We start from the raw sequence: 17,754 nt of genomic DNA on the forward strand, positions 1-17,754 counted from the left end.
GGGTCAGATTCACAGGTATTGGGTTGAGACTCCTTTAAGCTGTTCATAGTTCTTGATTAGTGAATGTACTGAACTCTGGGAATACAGGTGTTTGGGTAGTATAGAGTGAGACTGAGACGCCTTCCTGGATGTGCACAATCTTTTTAGCCAAGTAGGATGACAGTTCTTCACAGCACTTTATGCTAGTTGTTTTTTATGGACTTTATGCACTCAGGATTGATGTTGTCACCCCCGTTAATTCCTTAGTCAGATTTTTTTTTTTCCAGCTTCAGTAGACGCTGATAGGTACATTCTCTTGAACTGTGACACAGCCTCTAAATAGGTGGAAAGATGTTTTCTAACATATCTGTTTCAGCCTTCATTTTCTCCATCTGTGGTCAAGATTCTGACCCTCTCTTCATCTGTGGTAGGATGTCAAAAAAAACAATAAATTTGTGTGGGCAATAGAGACAAATGGACCAGTTAAGGGATCCTGTATTCTGGTGAAGTATAGTTTACAATGATTCACTGGATGCTTGATTTCTCATGTGCTTGGACTTGAGTGCTAGTGTCCTTAAGCATGCTTTGAAATTTGAAGTCTGAGTTCTTGCAGTCTAATCAGGGTTAAGAGCTTGACAACTGGGAGAGCTCTGTCTTAATAAGATGGTGATCCATCCTGGACAGTGACTTGATTATGATGGACTCAATTAGGAAATCTAATCTGAAGACCAATCCAAGGGGTGACTGGCTGTATGGCCAGACGAGAGATGACCTATGAAAGTTCTAGGGAGGGAAGCTAGGAGATGAAATTTGGGGATTCTGCATATGTGGCCTAGTTAACTTAAATGTTTAAAATGAGCCGGATGACAAATCTGGGGTACTTATCACTATTGCCTGCCAGGTACCACTGATCTACTTTATGAACCTGTTAGCCGTTGGCTCTGTAAATGAGCATACCATCTGTTAGCTTTGGCTCTGGTTTCTATTTTAGATGAATGAATTTGAATGATGTGGCCTTAGTTGAGGCATGTCCTTTTGGATATGGTGGTGATTCAAGAGAAGGTGAATGCAGTACAGCTTGCCTTTTTCTGTCTGGGTCTTTGATGGGCTGAGAAAACTGGCAAGATGAAGGAGGCTAGCACTGGGTTCAGTGTCATACCTCAAAAACCGCTTGATGTAAATGCATAACTTGTCTTATTTGGTGGTTCTCCACAGAAATGGCTTCCTTTTAACTAGCTCAAATCACAAAAGCTAGCAAGCCTGAGCATAGTAAAGTTTCCAGTACCAACCTAATTATGCCACCTTGCAACCCACCCATCAGGCACCATCTAACTTTTATACTATGGGAGGCTTGTTCCTCTGATATTCTGTATGAATGTCTACGTACTGGCCTATACATTGAACTTGCCTACTAACTGAAGTTGAGAGATCTTACCCACGCTTGCAATACAAACCAGAGGCTGCCTCTCACTGAGAGATTTTTTTTAAGGCAATCTACATGAAACCTTGTCCCCACACTTGACCTCATTTACTGACTCTTAATTTCTCAAAGACTACATGCTCCAGATACAGTATAGGGAGTAACCCTTTTAATGGCCAATCTAAGTATAGGCCATAGACCCTCAAGACTCTACACATTCTGATAGAAGCCTGAGATGCTTACAGTTTGTAAAGGTGGATGCCAGGTATATAGTCGGGAGGGGAAACCACACTACATGAAAAACTTATTTTCTTTCGTGTAACCATTTTTCCCATGTGTCAGTGGAAGATAAGTGCGGGTAAGAGGCAGGAGTAAAGGTTGGTGTTCGTGGCAGTTTTACTGAATGCTTCCTGTGTTTCTGTATCTGAGTTTTTTAAGCTACAATGCTCCGATTTAGTGCCTTTAAAATTGATGTTTTTATTACAAAAACAAATTACTACACTAGTCCAACATTTTAAAGTGGCAGATCTCTAATGTCCTGAACCTGCCTAAAAGCTTTTTGTTTAGGAATATTTCCTTTATATGTTTGTGGGGGCACCATTAAGAATTTGTGGGACTAGAAATCTAAAACTTGGCAAGTGGGGTGCACCTCAGAAAACTGCAAAAACCTGCTAAGGCACAGAATGGGGGGGAAGATAGAAAAATTAATTTTAATAAGCAATAACTTGTGATCTTCAGTGATACATTAAGAAATGTAGTTCTAATATTTAGACTGGTGTGACACATGCCTCTAATGTAATTCAAATCTATTCATCAATTCAGTGAGGGAGGTGTAGAATGTCATTTACTTTTATGCTATAACAATCAGTTTCTTTTTACTCTCAAAGCTAATTCTTTTAAAAGTCACATGTGGAAAGTTTGACTTGAACAGTGAATACTAAAATGATGTGAAAATCTGCCTTATGTAATAAGTTCACTTGTCAGTCATTTGCTCCTAACTACTTTATTTGTAACTTGAATTACACATATCCAAAATTAGTCTCCTTTATTAGATCTTAGATCTTTTCATCCCCTCTTTTCCAGTCGATGGAAAAAGGCTTGGGGTGAGGAGTAAAAAGATCAGCTTGTGGAGAACTTTCCCACTGTTTCAAAAAAACTAAACAAAACCTGGAATGTATGTTTCTAAAGTTCACATTTTTTAAAGAAGTTTTTAATTTTTTGGTAAACTAGCTGTTCAGCGAAAAATGTATTGGGGCTGTTCAGTCCAGCCCTTCCCCCCCCACCACCACCACCACCCCACCAGATACCAGTAGCGAAACAGCTGCACAGTGACTCTTAAGCAAGCACTGTAGGCACTTTCAGCTGCTAAGCCTTGTAGATGCTAGGCCTGGTGGGTACCAATAACTACTGAGCCAGGTGGCTAGGTGCAAGGGTATTTTGTTATGGTTGGCAGGAAAGGGATTGCTCTGGATACAGGTTCCTGGGGATTCTGTTCTGAATTCAGCTTCTCTCCATCTCCCTGGTTGCCATGTGGCTGCTGCTTCAGCTTCTCTGTCCTGGCTTGCCATGTGACTTCTGAACCCTCACCAAACCTGGCCACTTTCTGATCAGGTCCTTTCCCCTTACCTGGCCAGCAGGGAAGCGGACAAGCTGTGTGGAGGAGGCTGACTGGAATTGTGATCCCCTGCTTAGAAGATCCATCACCTTATCAAAAGTTTTAGCTGGATCTATTCAGCAACTTAAAAATAAATAAATTTAGTTAGAAACAATATCAGGTATTAAAATATTTATATTAAACCTGTTTCCTCAATCTAAGCACACAGGAAAACTAAATTTGTATAAGTGTATTAACTGTTCCACTAAAGACTTCAAAACAATTCATTTGAAATGTTCTGTACTCTTTCCCCTCACGTCCTTAATTCTATGTAGAATCCCCTGCCAAGTTGACTTTTTCCTGTAAATATATAAACAGATCATAAGACTCAATGTGATATCCCAGTTTCCCTGTAGGTGTCACAGATTATACCAAAGGATAGATAGAACAGAACGTTTGCTTTCAGATAAACATTTCTTGGGTGGAAAGAAGTGACTGAATTTTAAAATCATAGCAACCTCCATTTATCAGAGCGATATAAACCCCATTCTGTTTACAACTGTGGAAGAACCCTTCTTGTGACCTGATTATTATTATTATTATTTTTAAGCCCAACATCTAGCTAGATATATTGATGTCCAACTATAATGCATGGCTCAAACATGTCTGAGTTCTGAGTTTAGACTCACTAACACATGGGATTGCTTTCAAAATTGTTTCCTTAGGAAGGAATAATTTGACTGGCTTATGATTACAGACTTTTAATTCCATGGTTCTGAAGACCCCACCATTTCCACCCTACATTCTAAACATGAAGTAAAATAATATTTATTAAACTTTTGTATGTAGGACAAATGTCAAATGTGTAAAATGGGACTAATTACACTGACCTCCTTTGTAAAATGTCTGGAGATCTTAGTATTTACCTCATGTTCCACAAACACTACTTTCCACAGCACCCCTATAAAATAGGCATGTATTGTAGATGGGGGAAAACTGAGTCAGTTTGTGACTTGTCCAAGGCTACCCAAGTCAGTGGAAAAGCTAGGATTGGAACTCAAGAGGGGCTGGCTCCCAGTTGAGGCCTAGGGGACTGCAAACTCAACTGGAGTCAGTTCAGTGATTCAAAATACCAGAGAGAAGTTGAATTCACATTTCTATATCTAATCAGTTCATTATAGATAAATCACTCTTCTTTCAGCAGGAAATAGTGTTCCATTTCCTTGGTCTCTGAAGTACTATGCCCTATCTATGTGGCAGAAAACCAGAGTTGTCCTCAGAATTTACCAGCTGGAAACAAGAAAATGGTTGGCAATTGGAAGACTCCTGCTGCAGTTATTCCCAATTCAGAGTTTTAGGTTGTGTCAAATTTGAATGTAAAACAAATTCTAACAATATGGGGTCAAAGTGATCTGTGTAACATCAAATGGGGAAGCCAGATTACAATGGGTAACTAGTGAGACTCCTGACCTTTAGTTTCTGCCCTAGCTTGTCAGTGTGTGGTAGGTGAGATTAAAGGAAAACAGATCATTTTGGCTAAAGTTGTGTTGAAACAGTCACTACGGTAGACAAGCTCATCTACAATCTCTCAGTGACTCATTGTGTGGATGAGCTTTTTTTTTTCTTTCCCCCACCTAGAGCTCTAGGTGGTGCTTTACTGAAGTGATTCATCAACAGGTTTTTTAAAAAATGCACAAATCTTACAAGAAGCTGGTGATCCATAGATTATAATTGATTGTCTTTTCTGGATCCATTGTTTTAAAGTGAACTTTTACCTTTTTACTTAGGAATTGCTCTCCATGCTGAAGATTTTTATCTTGAACAAAATATAACTTTGTTTATACAGGTCAAAATTGCCTTCCTTTTGTGCATCTGTGTTGTACTAAGCACAATATTAAAATGCCAGTTCATTAATTTATCCGGGGCTGGTTATATTAAAAACAAGTGCATGTTTCACTCCAGAGATTTATAAATTTCTTCCATTTTTTATATGGACAGGTGTTCTTAGGAAGGTCAACTTTAAGTTTGGGGTGGAGATGCCAGGTGATTAAATGGAGTATGCAGTGCTACCAGTAATCCCGTTCCACTGTGTTGGAGCTCCAATGTGCTGAGCCCTGCAGCTTTCCCTATTAATGCTTAATGGAAAAGCAGCAGGACCCAGTGAAACAGTGTTAAAACTACTGCAGAATGAGATCAGAAACTGCACTATGATTGCTAGGAAATAAAATTCCTTTTCCAGTCTGAATACCTGGCTAACTACAATTAACATATCAGTATTGTAAATGTAACTGACAACTGTATCAGGCCAATAAATGGAAGTTGTAGGATGAAGAAATACATTTAAATGGTCATTGCACAGTCTCAGTCAAAATGTCTGTCTGTTTTTGGAGCCAAGGATGATGTAGTCCTGTTCCTGCAAAAATTGGGGAAGCTGTTTGCAAAGAGGCTTATTAAAATATATCGGAGCTTGTTATTAGAAATAGCAAACTCAAGCTCTGCTTAAACTTGTAACTTTCTTGTTTTTCTTGGAGGCTGCTGTGCAAAAATTTCTTATTCATGGTAACAGTACCCCATCTTCATCCAACTGCTTTGAAAATTGTTTTCTGTGAATGCTACACTACTTCATGATCACTCGAATCTGAGAAGGATTAAAAGCACAGATAAAATGGTGGCAAAATCATGGGAATGCATAACTCGGGTGTGGAACCTTTCACAGTGAAGTTTCCAACTTACATCTAGCAGAGGTCTCTATTTATGGAAGTTTGTTAATCAATTGAACAGCTGTTAAGTATAATGTGAAAGACCTGGGTGGCTGTTGTCCAGAGCCAGGTGGACAAATGTCCATTCTAAACAAAAATACTGTAGTTATTGGCAATAATTGTACCTATATTTACACTTTCATGAGAGAGGCCACTGGTTGACTGGATTGTTGAATCTGCTATCCTCTCACCGCTATAGGCCCTGCAGGTCAGGGTTGAGGCATGCTGACAATCAGTGTAACAGAAGCTGTTGTTGTTAGCATTCTTTAGCCTTTGCATAAATGGCTCCAGGGCTCTCAGTCTGGCACTTTTCACCAGCACTAATTTCACGCGAACATTGGTCTGCTCTGGTCATTGGCCACTTTTATTTTCAAATGGAAGCTATAAGTCACTGGCTGCTAACTCACCAAGCTCTTTCTAAATCATAAGATAGAACCCAACATGTAGTGGTAGAATTTATCCGAGGGCATGATGTCCCAAACTAGGATATTGATCTGTTGTCTGAAAAATGTGAGTCCAAGCTTTTGTCTACATTACAAGCTAGAGATGTGACTCTTCCCTCCCTACTTGTTATGCACTTGTGCAAGTTTATGTGCATGAGTAGGGGAATCCCATTCCTAGCTCTTAGTGTAGGCAACCTAATTATTAGCTTGTTACAGTGTTTTTCATCCTTAGATATAAGAGGGTAAATATAAATATCCCATTTCACAATGAGGGGAAGGTGAGGTACAAAGAGGTAGAGTAACCTTCCCAAGTTCACTCAGGACATAGGGGCCAGGTGTAGAATCCAGATCTCCTGATTCCCACACAGTGCTCTTATCAATGGGAGCTCACCAGTATAGGTGTGTTGCTGCATGCTATGAGTGCAGATTGTTTTTGTTTCAATAGATATAGATGTGAATCTGACTGAGCATGGGTTTCCACATTTTTTACAATTATAACTAGTCTCACATCTGTACCCATGCCTGTATCTGTCTTTGACAACATATTGCCCCTTTTTTTTTTTTTTTGTTTTAAATGTTGAACGTGCAGCGCAAACTCAGATGGGTTTCCTAGGGCAGTGGTTTTCACACTTTTTTTTTTTTTTTTTTCTTCTGGCGACACAATTGAAGAAAATTGATGCCTGTGATCCAATGGAGCTGGGGATGAGGGATTTGGGGTGTGGGAGGGGCTCAGGGCTGGGGCAGAGGGTTGGGGGGAGGATTGCAAGGTGGGGCTGGGAATGAGGGGTTCAGGGTGTGGGAGGAGGTTCTGGGCTGGGGTAGGGGGTTGGATGCAACAGGGGGTCAGGGCTCTGGGCTGGGGGTGCAGGCTCTGGGATGGAGCTGGGGATGAGGCGTTTGGGGTGCAGGAGAGGTTCCGGATTGGGGTGGGGGCTCAGGGCTGGAGCAGGGGATTGGGGCACGGGGTTGGAGCATGGACTTACTTCCGGTGGCTCCCAGTCAGCGGCGCAGCTGGGGTGCTAAGGCAGGCTTTCCACCATGGACCACGTTGTGCCCCAGAAGCAGCCAGCAGCAGGTCTGACTCCTAGGCAGAGCTGCACAAGCGGCTCCTTGCGGCTCTCGCCCACAGGCACCACTTCCCCAGCTCCCATTGGCTGGGAACTGGCCAATGGGAGTGCGGAGTCTGTGTTCGGGGCAGGGGCAGTTCATGGAGCCCCGTGGACCCCCTGCCTAGAAACTGGACCTGCTGCTGGCTGCTTCTAGGGTGCAGCGCAGTGTCGGAACAGGTAGGCACTAGCCTGCCTTAGCTGGGCAGCACCGTCGGCGGTGCTGACCAGAGCCGGTGGGGTCCCTGGGTGCTGAGCAAGGTGACCCAGTGCCTTATATGCTGCAACCCAGTACTGGGTTGCGACCTGAACTTTGAAAAACACTGTTCTAGGGTATGTCTGTACTGCAATGTAAGCCCAGGGTTTGAACTAAGGGACCCAATGTTCAAGCCTTATTGCTTTGAAGAGCAGACACAGTTCCACTGGACTCGTGCTCTGGGATTCTACCAAAAGTATTCTACAGTCCCACTGGTCAGCTTTGTTCTCTGCCCCAAACAGTCAAGTTTGGTGGATAGTCAAGTTTTCCCACCACAAACAAAGGGATAGAGCAGTCACATTTTGGGAGGGGCATTAGGAAGTCTGGGGCATGGGTGGTTGGACTTGGGCCCACATAAAGCAGTGTAGACACTGGAGCACCAGGTTGAGACCTAGGGTTCAACAATTCCTAACCTGGGATCACAAATGAGTGTAGCCGCTCAAGCCTTAGGTTAACAAATGCAGGGTCTGCTAACTCAGGTTCAACTAACCCAGGTCTTACATTGCAGTGTAGACATACCTTTAGTGACTTCTTATTTATATAGTAACTTTATATAGGTACTAGAACACCATATTTGGCCAACACTGTTTGCAGAAGCTTAGCAGACATACATACAATGGGGATCCAAATGAGTGAAATATCCATTAGTCACTCAGACTGCAAAGTTAAAAATGCTGCTATATTAGCAGGCCCATGAGAAAACATTCAAATTAGAATGGAAATATTTCCTACCTCTCCAGTTTATAAACAGAAAACCAAAAAGTGATGTTACTTTTTATTTCTCATAGTCTGACTTTAGCAATTGTATATTACTGTATTTACTGGTCATCATTTTTAAAAAAGTCAGCAATTATCATAGAGAGGTATCTAAAATGCCTCATTCCTGTAACCCCTTAATTAGAATGAGAAATAACTTTTTTGGCAACTGTTGGTGAATCTGACTTTTCTATGACTAAAGGGCAATTAACTACTTGAGCAATTTATTTGGGATGTGGTGGATTCTCCATTGGAAGTCTTTAAATTGAGATTGGATATATTTCTAAAAATATTTTCTAGCACAACCAAAAACTGTTGGCTTAATGTAGGAATTACTAGGTAAAATCCAATGGCCTGTGTCAACCAGCAAGTCAGACTGCATCACAATTCCTTTTGATTTTAAAATCTGACTCTATGGATTCATTGTAACTTTCAAAATCTTTGAAGTTGCTCAGATATCAGATGAGCCTGATGTCCGAAGTGAGTTTGTGTAGGTTACTCTACCTCTTTGTACCTCACTTGCCCTCATTGTGAAATGGGATATTTATATTTACCCTCTTATATCTAAGGATGAAAAGCACTGTAAAAAACTAATAATTAGGTTGCCTACACTATGATCTAGGGATGGGATTCCCCTACTCATTCACACAAACTTGCACAAGTACATAAACATGAGCAGGGAGGGAAGAGTCACATCTCTAGCTTATAGACAAAGGCTTGGACTCACATTTTTGCAGACAACAGATCAGATGAGAAGTTAGTAAAAGTTCTTGATTATTAATTATCCTAGCGGTGCTCTTCTAAATTTGTCTAATATTTTAAAAATGAAAAACCTTTGTATAAAATTTAGTGAAGTAATGTCTATAGGGAGAACAAGGCAACAAATGGTGGTCGTATTACTTCCCTTTTAGTAACTCAGATATTTCTGTTGGTCCCCGAACATTTATGATGCAAAGTATAGACTGGAGTGTGGAATTAGCTTGCAGGGCCACCAAAATATGTAGAAGCACGTAGTTAGGGCTCCTCAATTGGTAGTAAGTGCTGATTACCAGGCCCCATTAGAATACCAAATCATGTTTCACAAGTACACCAGATGAGCAAAATATGAAAGGAAGAACTTTAGTTAGTTGCTAACTAACTACAGCAAAAGGTTTGCAGAGTGCTTTCTGCAGATATAGAACAGAATTATAGAAAAAGGGAACCACTCAAAGATGTTGGTGAACAAATGTACAGCAAATAGTGTTTTATCATGCTGTTCCTTAAACAACAATACAAGGAAAAAACCCATAAGAATCCTTAAACCGGGTGCCGTCTTGACACACTCCCCTCGATCTCCACTGTAAAGCATTCATCCTAAAAATAAAGTTGCCATACTTATTTTCTGTTAGAGATATGGGTAGAATGAGTGTAGTAACTGCAAGGAAACACTTACGATTTATTGACTACCAGCAAAAGCAAGTCCCAGGGAAAAACAAAACTGCAAACTAGAAAAATGTGAAATAAAAAAATACTTTCTCCATTTATGATAAAGTGGAGTAAATGTATTGAGCCACACTTTCAAGCATGCTCTGTTCCCACTTAAGCATCTGGATGATGTCTCTGGACTCTTCAGAAAAGCTTAGTACCCAGCAGCTTCTGTTGGGTCTTCAGACAAAAGACCTAGTGAAACTTAGTCAAAACTTTCTTTACAAGTTTTACTTTTCTTTCTCTTCAGAAAAGCAGACTTAAACTCCTTTAGGGAAGTGATGGACAGGATTCCCTGGGAGGCTAATATGAGGGGGCAAGGAGTCCAGGAGAGCTGGCTGTATTTTAAAGAAGCCTTATTGAGGGCGCAGGAACAAACCATCCCGAAGTGCAGAAAGAATAGCAAATATGGAAGGTGACCAGCTTGGCTTAACAGCGAAATTTTTGGTGAACTTAAACTCAGAAAAGAAGCTTACATGAAGTGGAAATTTGGACAGATGACTAGGGAGGAGTATAAAAATATTGCAAGAGCAGGGGTCTCAAACATGCGGCCCGCCGAGTTATTTGCTGCAGTCCGCCAAGCTCCCTGCAACCTCCCCGCACCCCCTACGAGTTATTTCCTGCGGCCGCCAAGTTCCCCTCACCTGCCGCCCCCCCCCTCCGCCAGCGCGCCATGTCGCTGTTCCTCTACCTACCTCCAGGTGCTTCCTGCCGCCAAACAGCTGTTTGTCGGCGCTTAGCACTTTCCAGGAGGGGAGAGGAGCAGGGAGCCGCGTGCTCAGGGGAGGAGGCGGAAAAGAGGCGGGGCAAGGGCGGGGATTTGGGGAAGGGGTTGGAATAGGGGCAGAGGAGGGTGGAGTTGGGGTGGGGACTTTGGAGAAGGGGTTGGAATGGGGGCAGGGAAGGGGTGGCAAGAGGCGGGATGGGAGGCTCATGGAAGGGGTGGAGTGGGGGAGGGGCCAGGGGCAGCAGGGGGAGGGATATCAGTGATGCGGCCCTCAGGCCAATGTACTAATCCCCATATGGCCCTCGTGGTCGTTTGCGTTTGAGATCCCTGTGCTAGAGCATGCAGGGGTGTAATCAGGAAGGCCAAAGCACAATTGGAATTACAGCTAGCTAGGGATGTGAAGGGAAACAAGAAGGGTTTTTACAGGTATGTTACCAACAAGAAGAAGGTCAGGGAAAGTGTGGGACCATTACTGAATGGGGGAGATGACATAGTGACCGATTATGTGGAAAAAGCTGAAGTACTCAATGCTTTTTTTTGTCTTGGTCTTCACAGACAAGGTCTGCTCCCAGACTGCTGCACTGGGCAACACAGCATGGGGAGTAGGTGAGCAGCCCTCAGTGATGAAAGAACAGGTTAAGGACTATTTAGAAAAGCTAGACATGCACAAGTCCATGGGTCCAGATCTAATGTATCCAAGGCTGCTGAGGGAATTGGCTGGTGTGAATGCAGAGCCATTGGCCATTATCTTTGAAAATTCATGGTGATCAGGGGAAGTCCTGGACAATTGGAAAAAGGCAAATTTTAAAAAGGGGGGAAAAAAGAGAACCTGGGGAACTAGAGATCAGCCAGCCTCACTTCAGTCCCTGGAAAAATCATGGAGCAGGTCCTCAAGGAATCCATTTTGAAGTACTTGAAGAGGAAGGTGATCAGGAACAGTCAACATGGATTCACCAAGGGCAAGTCATGCCTGACCAACCTGATTGCCTTCAATGATGAGATAGCTGGCTCTGTGGATATGGGGAAAGTGGTGGATGTGATGTATCTTGACTTTAGCAAAGCTTTTGATATGGTCTCCCACAGTATTCTTGCCAGCAAGTTAAAGAAGTATGGATTGGATGAATGGACTATAAGGTAGATAGAAAGCTGGCTAGATTGTCAGGATCAACTGGTAGTGATCAATGGCTCGATGTCTAGTTGGCAACCAGTATCAAGTGGAGTGCCCCAGAGGTCGGTCCTGGGGCCAGTTTTGTTTAACATCTTTATTAATGATCTGGATGATGGGATTAATTGCACCCTCAGCAAGTTCACAGATGACACTAAGCTGGGGGGAGAGGTAGATATGATGAAGGATAGGAATAGGGTCCAGAGTGACCTAGACAAATTGGAGGATTGGGCTAGAAGAAATCTGGTGAGGTTCAACAAGGGCAAGTACAGAGTTCTGATGAGTCAGCAGTGTGCCCTTAAGAAGGCCAATGGCATATTGGGCTGTATTAGTAGGAGCATTTCCAGCAGCTGGAGGGAAGTGATTATTCCCCTCTATTCAGCACTGGTGAGGCCACGCCTGGAGTATTGCGTCCAGTTTTGGTCCTCCCACTACAGAAGGGATGTGGACAAATTGGAGATAGTCCAGCAAAGGGCAACGAAAATGATTAGGGGGTTGGGGCACATGACTTACAAGGAGAGGCTGAGGGAACTGGGGTTATTTAGTCTGCAGAAGAGAAGAGTGAGGGGGGATTGGATAGCAGCCTTCAATTACCTGAAGGGGGGTTCCAAAGAGGATGGAGCTCGGCTGTTCTCAGTGGTGGCAGATGACAGAACAAGGAGTAATGGTCTCAAGTTGCAATGGGGGAGGTCTAGGGTGGATATTAGGAAACACTATTTCACTAGGAGTGTGGTGAAGCACCGGAATGGGTTACCTAGGGGGTGGTGGAATCTCCATCCTTATTGGTTTTTAAGGCCCGGCTTGACAAAGCCTTGGCTGGGATGATTTAGTTGGTGGTGGTCCTGCTTTGAGCAGGGGATTGGACTAGATGACCTCCTGAGGTCCCTTCCAACCCTAATCTTCTATGATTCTATGTGGAAGATCTGTATTTTCCAATAATGGAAACAAAGGTTGCACAGCCTATGCCAAGTATTGGACTTGATTCAAATTCTATTGAGAGGCTTAGCACAATGTTACCCCACAAATCATGTATATGGGGATTGTTGTTTCCATGGGGTGGCATTAGATATGTGCCTTCTACAGTGTCATAGACATTAGTCGAGTCAGGGCTAGATTATGGTAATCTGGGACCTTTAGGGTGGTTGCTTAGCTCTCAATTCAATGAATACAAATACTAAGTCCTAGAAGCCACCAGAAACCAGTCAGAGCCCCTATATGTAGCTTTATCTGGTAGGTTTATATATACTTTTAACTCCCAAATAACTCCTATTTTCTAACTCTGTGTGTGTGGCGGCTTCATATCTTTGTTGTGCAAAGAGTAAAAGATGCCACACCTAGGGCCCCATATTATGGTGTGCCTCCATGATTCCACTCCACCCTCTTGGAGTGCTGATAGCAGGAGGGTGATTTACCTTTTTAAAAAGGCAGGAACAGCAGCATGGGACCCCACTCCTTTCTCGGAGTAGGTCCTAGTCTCAGAAGCAGGGGTGGTAGCAAGGGATATCTGCTCTGGTGAATTGACAGGGTCTACTATTTTCTACTCCTACCATACACAGATTCCTTTGTTGGTAAGGTGTTGGCAGGGATCACCAGAGCAGTGAGTCTTGGTATAAGCACTGCATTTGGCTACCAAGGGCAGGTCAGACCTTGATTATTTCAGGCTCTCTGCAGATGTCCTTGAGTTGGTTGTTTTTGTTTTAAAATTTGAGAGCTTTTTCTTCACAACCCTTTGGGCTAGAAATGCTCAGTTTGTAAGTGAAAGCTGAGATTCTGATGTCACTGCAATACTCCAGGATCTGGGACTCTTGACACAGTCCCCTCCCCTTCCCCCGTGCCTTTTTTTTTTTTTTTTTTTTTTTTGTCTAGGCCTTAATCTAGCCCTGAGCCAAACAGCTAAGTGGTTAATTGTTTCTATATGACACTAGTGAAGATGTAGTCCATGTGACCTTTTGTGTTCCTGTCACTTAAAACCACTAGGGAACAGTGTACAACGAACCATTGCTGCAAATGTAACTAAAGATTTAGCCTGCATCTGTGTTCTTGGGAAACAGAACTCTATAAAAACAGCAGCACGTGAGCCACTACAGAATTTTGATAGCATCTAAAGCAGGGGTCAGCAACCTAAGGCATGTATGCCAAACATGGCACGCAAGCCTATTTTGAGTGGCAAGCTGCCTGCCTGGTGAAAGGGGGAGGAGGGGCAGGAAAGCACCACAGCTTTCCCGTGCGGGGGCAGAAGTCAAAAGTTTGGTCCTGCGACAGCCAAGGGTCTCCCCCCTCCCCCACTTCTTCCCCCAGCATGGTACTTTCCTGCCCCTCCCCCTCCCTCTCCCTCTCCCTGCACTGATCAGCTGATGGCCCTTGCGAGGGGGAGTGGAGTAGAGCCGAGTGGCAGCATGCTCACTGCTCTGTAGAGCAGGCAGAAAAGAGGTAGGGACGGGACCTTGGGGAAGGGGGTGGAACAGGGCATATCCCTTCCAGCCCCCTGCCATGAGCCACTCAGGGCAGGGGGCTGGGAGCACCCCCACAAGCCAAGCACCCCAGCCCTCTGCCCTGACCCCCTGACACACACACCCAGCCTTCTGCCCTGCACCTCCACACACCCCCAGCCCTCTGCCTTGACCCCTAAACCCCCCCACACACCCAGCCTTCTGCCCTGCACCCCCGCGCCCCCCCAGATCTGGGATCCCGGCTGCCAGCCCCTTGCCAGCCGGCATCCCGGCCGCAGGCCCCACTCAGCCCACTGCCGGCCTAGGTGAACAGAACCCCAGGCTGGAAGCGGGCTGAGCAGGTTGGCAGCATAAGATCAGCATTTTAATTTAATGAAGCTTCTTAAACATTTTGAAAACCTTGTTTACTTTACGTTCAACAATAGTTTAGTTATAGAATATAGACTTAGAGACCGAGACCTTCTAAAAAATGTTAAAATGTATTACCGGCACGCAAAACTTTAAATTGAAGTGAATAAATGAAGACTCGGCACACCACTTCTGAAAGATTGCCTACCCCTGGTCTAAAGCATATTACATCACTTCTGAAAGCTAATGGTTGAGATTTTCACAACTGACCAAGAGATTTAGCCACACAACTTCAATTGAAACTAAATGGGAGTTGTGTGGATAAAAGCCATTTGGTAACATTTTTCAAACGTGACTTAGGTTCCAAAGTGACTGTTCTTGATTTAGGATTTTCTCCAAGTGACTAATTCTATTCTGAAAATGAGACCTAAACTTCTATCTCCTATTCTGCTTTGAAAATCTCAGCCAATATGCACATCTACACTTAAACAGAAGTATAGATAACAATGTGAAAATGTTGCAGCCCTTCATGGCATCATCCTTCTATGCCTCCATTGAGTATGTCAATGATCTAGTCACATAAACTAGTAAGACTTGCACATGTACAGAATTTCAGATTAAAGGGGACAACTACAAATAGAGCTGGTCCAAAAAATGGTCATTACTTAGTATTAAAAATTTTCAGTAAAACTTTGGTTCAACCACAAAGCAATCATTTCTACCTCAATAGCTGCCTAGCCCTGTACAAATCAGACTCCTAAATTTAACATCTACACAGATATCTACAGCAAATGAGTTGTTAATCTTGATAAACATTAGAATAAATTTATTTATTCTGTAGTCTACCGTTATTCTTCATGTAGAACTCCTGTTAGCTGTAGAAAATAAAAATCCAGGTTCTGTCTTTGACATACTAATGTTTTACGTCTTATTAATAACCTACATTTTTGGCAAACTTCGTTGGAACTGTGCAACTACAGCAAGGGAATAGTGTTCAAATTAAAAAATCTCTACCCTAAAATTAAATTTCATGAGTCCTATTTTGTAAGTAAGGTGCTAGGAAGATAAAATAGAAATGTCCAAGGCAATAAGATCTATTCTCCATTAAGACCACTATCTATCTTAATATAATCACATTCAAGTCCAGACATTTCTTGTTCAATGCAGTCTGGGAGAACATCACAACAACTTTTCAAAAACTACAGCTAACACCAATGACAGTAACCTAACTCAGGGGCAGGTTTAAATACACATCAAGAAAGCAATGAAACCAGGAAGAGATTAGGGAGCTCAGAACTGTCTCTCTAATGACACAAGTAATATACTTAAAGTAGTCATTTTCAAATGGTTGACTAAATTTTTCATCAGTAAAAACAGAATAACCAAAAGAGGTTTTTGCATCAAGAGAGAACTCCTGGGAAGGCTTTTCAGTTATCTAATGCTCAAGAAATATTTAAATGATTGCAGATTGATTGAATTAGAAGCCTACATTTCCAACATTCTAGCAGAAAAAAATCAGTTGATAACCATGTAGGAAAACATTGATTTCTCCCCCCCACCACCAGCCTTCCAGTAGCCAATTACTATTAATTTACTTACAGAAAGTAAAGGTTTGACAGTATCTAGGTTTCCATGCGGTGTTAACCACAGCAGCTAGGCTGATAGGTAGGAGCAATTGTTTAGAGACAGAATATTATTGGTAAAAAGGAGCTGTAACAGTTGAGGTTTAAAAATGAATGGAATATACTTATTTATATTAGGATACTCTTGTAAAATACTTTAGGGTTACTAGACATTTGAGTCCAATGGATCAGTAGGTTGTTTATAATTATGGCTTATACTGATGTCCAACCAAGATGTGGAGATGGCCCAGAGGCAGGACCCCCCCATTACATGGGTTCAGCAAGTCTGGTCCAATGTTGGACTCTTGGGCCGTCAAGTCCTTGTGGCCATTCAGGAACGGACCAAATGGTGAACGATCGCTACGGATGACTGTTCGGCTATGAGTTGAAGAAGATGTCACAGAGGTGTTTGACCCTTTAAAGGGAGCTGGGGCCCAGCCTAATCTGTGACTGACCAACTGCCTTCCATATGATGCTATGAGGCCAGAGATCAGGTTATTGCTGGAAGATCACCTGACCCTCATAAAAGCCAGCAAGTAGCTCAACTGAGCTACAGAGCAGCAGGGAGGTAGTAAACTGCAGATGTTTTGTCAGGTGCCAGTTCATGTGACGCTTGGGCAGATGGAAACAGAAACCTGCCTGTGTTGTTGAAAGTTTCACTGAGGGGTTGGGTGTGCAGGAGGGGACTCTGGGCTCGGGCAGGGGGTGGGGGTGTGGGGTCTTGATGGCACTTACTGCGGCTCTGAGGAAGTGGCCACCAGGTTCCAGTGGCCTCTAGGCGCATGGGTGGCTAGGCGGCTCTGCCTTCGCGCCTGCAGGCTCTGCCCCCCGCAGCTCCCATTCCTTATGGTTCCTGGCCAATGGGAGATGCAGAACCGGCACTCAGGGCAGGGGCAGCGCTCGGAGCCTCCCAGTCCTTGGCTGCCCCAGCACCTAGGGGCTGCAGGGACCTGGTGGCCGTTTCTGGGAGCCACACGGAGCTAGGGCAGGTAGGGAGTCTGCCTTAGCCCTGAGCCCTGCTGCGCTGCCAACCAGACTTTTAATGGCCAGGTCTGCAGTGCCGACTGCAGACACCGGGATCCCTTTTTAACTGGGCATTCCAGTCAAAAACTGGAGGCCTGGCAACCCTATTTAAACTACAGGATTATCTATTGACCTTACTGACATTGGTTGGTGGGAAGAAAGACCTGATTCTGCTCTAAATTTCACTGGTTTTAATTGGCAAGGACTCCATTGGGGTAAAACAAAATCACACCAGTGTAAAGCTTGTGTGAGAAAACAGTTGGCCCTGTAATCTCTACGATAGCTCCTCCCTGGATCAACTTCTGCATTTATGCATTGTGTGTTTAAAAAATTCAGCAAAAACACACATTTCCCTGTAACCTTAATTTTCCGGTGGAAAACTCTGCTGGAAAAGTTTCAAGCAGATCTATGAAAACCATTCACAGATTTTCTGTAGAAAGCAACTGAGAGAATCATGTCTGTTTGTAAATATTTGTGCCACAGCCTTAAGGCCTGTGTAGATTTTAGTAATGTTTCTCTTAAATCTTAGTTACATTATGGCACTTGGATCATATCTTATTATACTAAACCATTAACATCATGGAAAACTCTATATAAACTGAAAAGCAATATATCTTCAGTGTGGTTTCATCATCCCTTATT

Source organism: Malaclemys terrapin, chromosome 7 (assembly GCF_027887155.1).
Source record: "Malaclemys terrapin pileata isolate rMalTer1 chromosome 7, rMalTer1.hap1, whole genome shotgun sequence".
Classification (NCBI taxonomy): domain Eukaryota; kingdom Metazoa; phylum Chordata; order Testudines; family Emydidae; genus Malaclemys; species Malaclemys terrapin.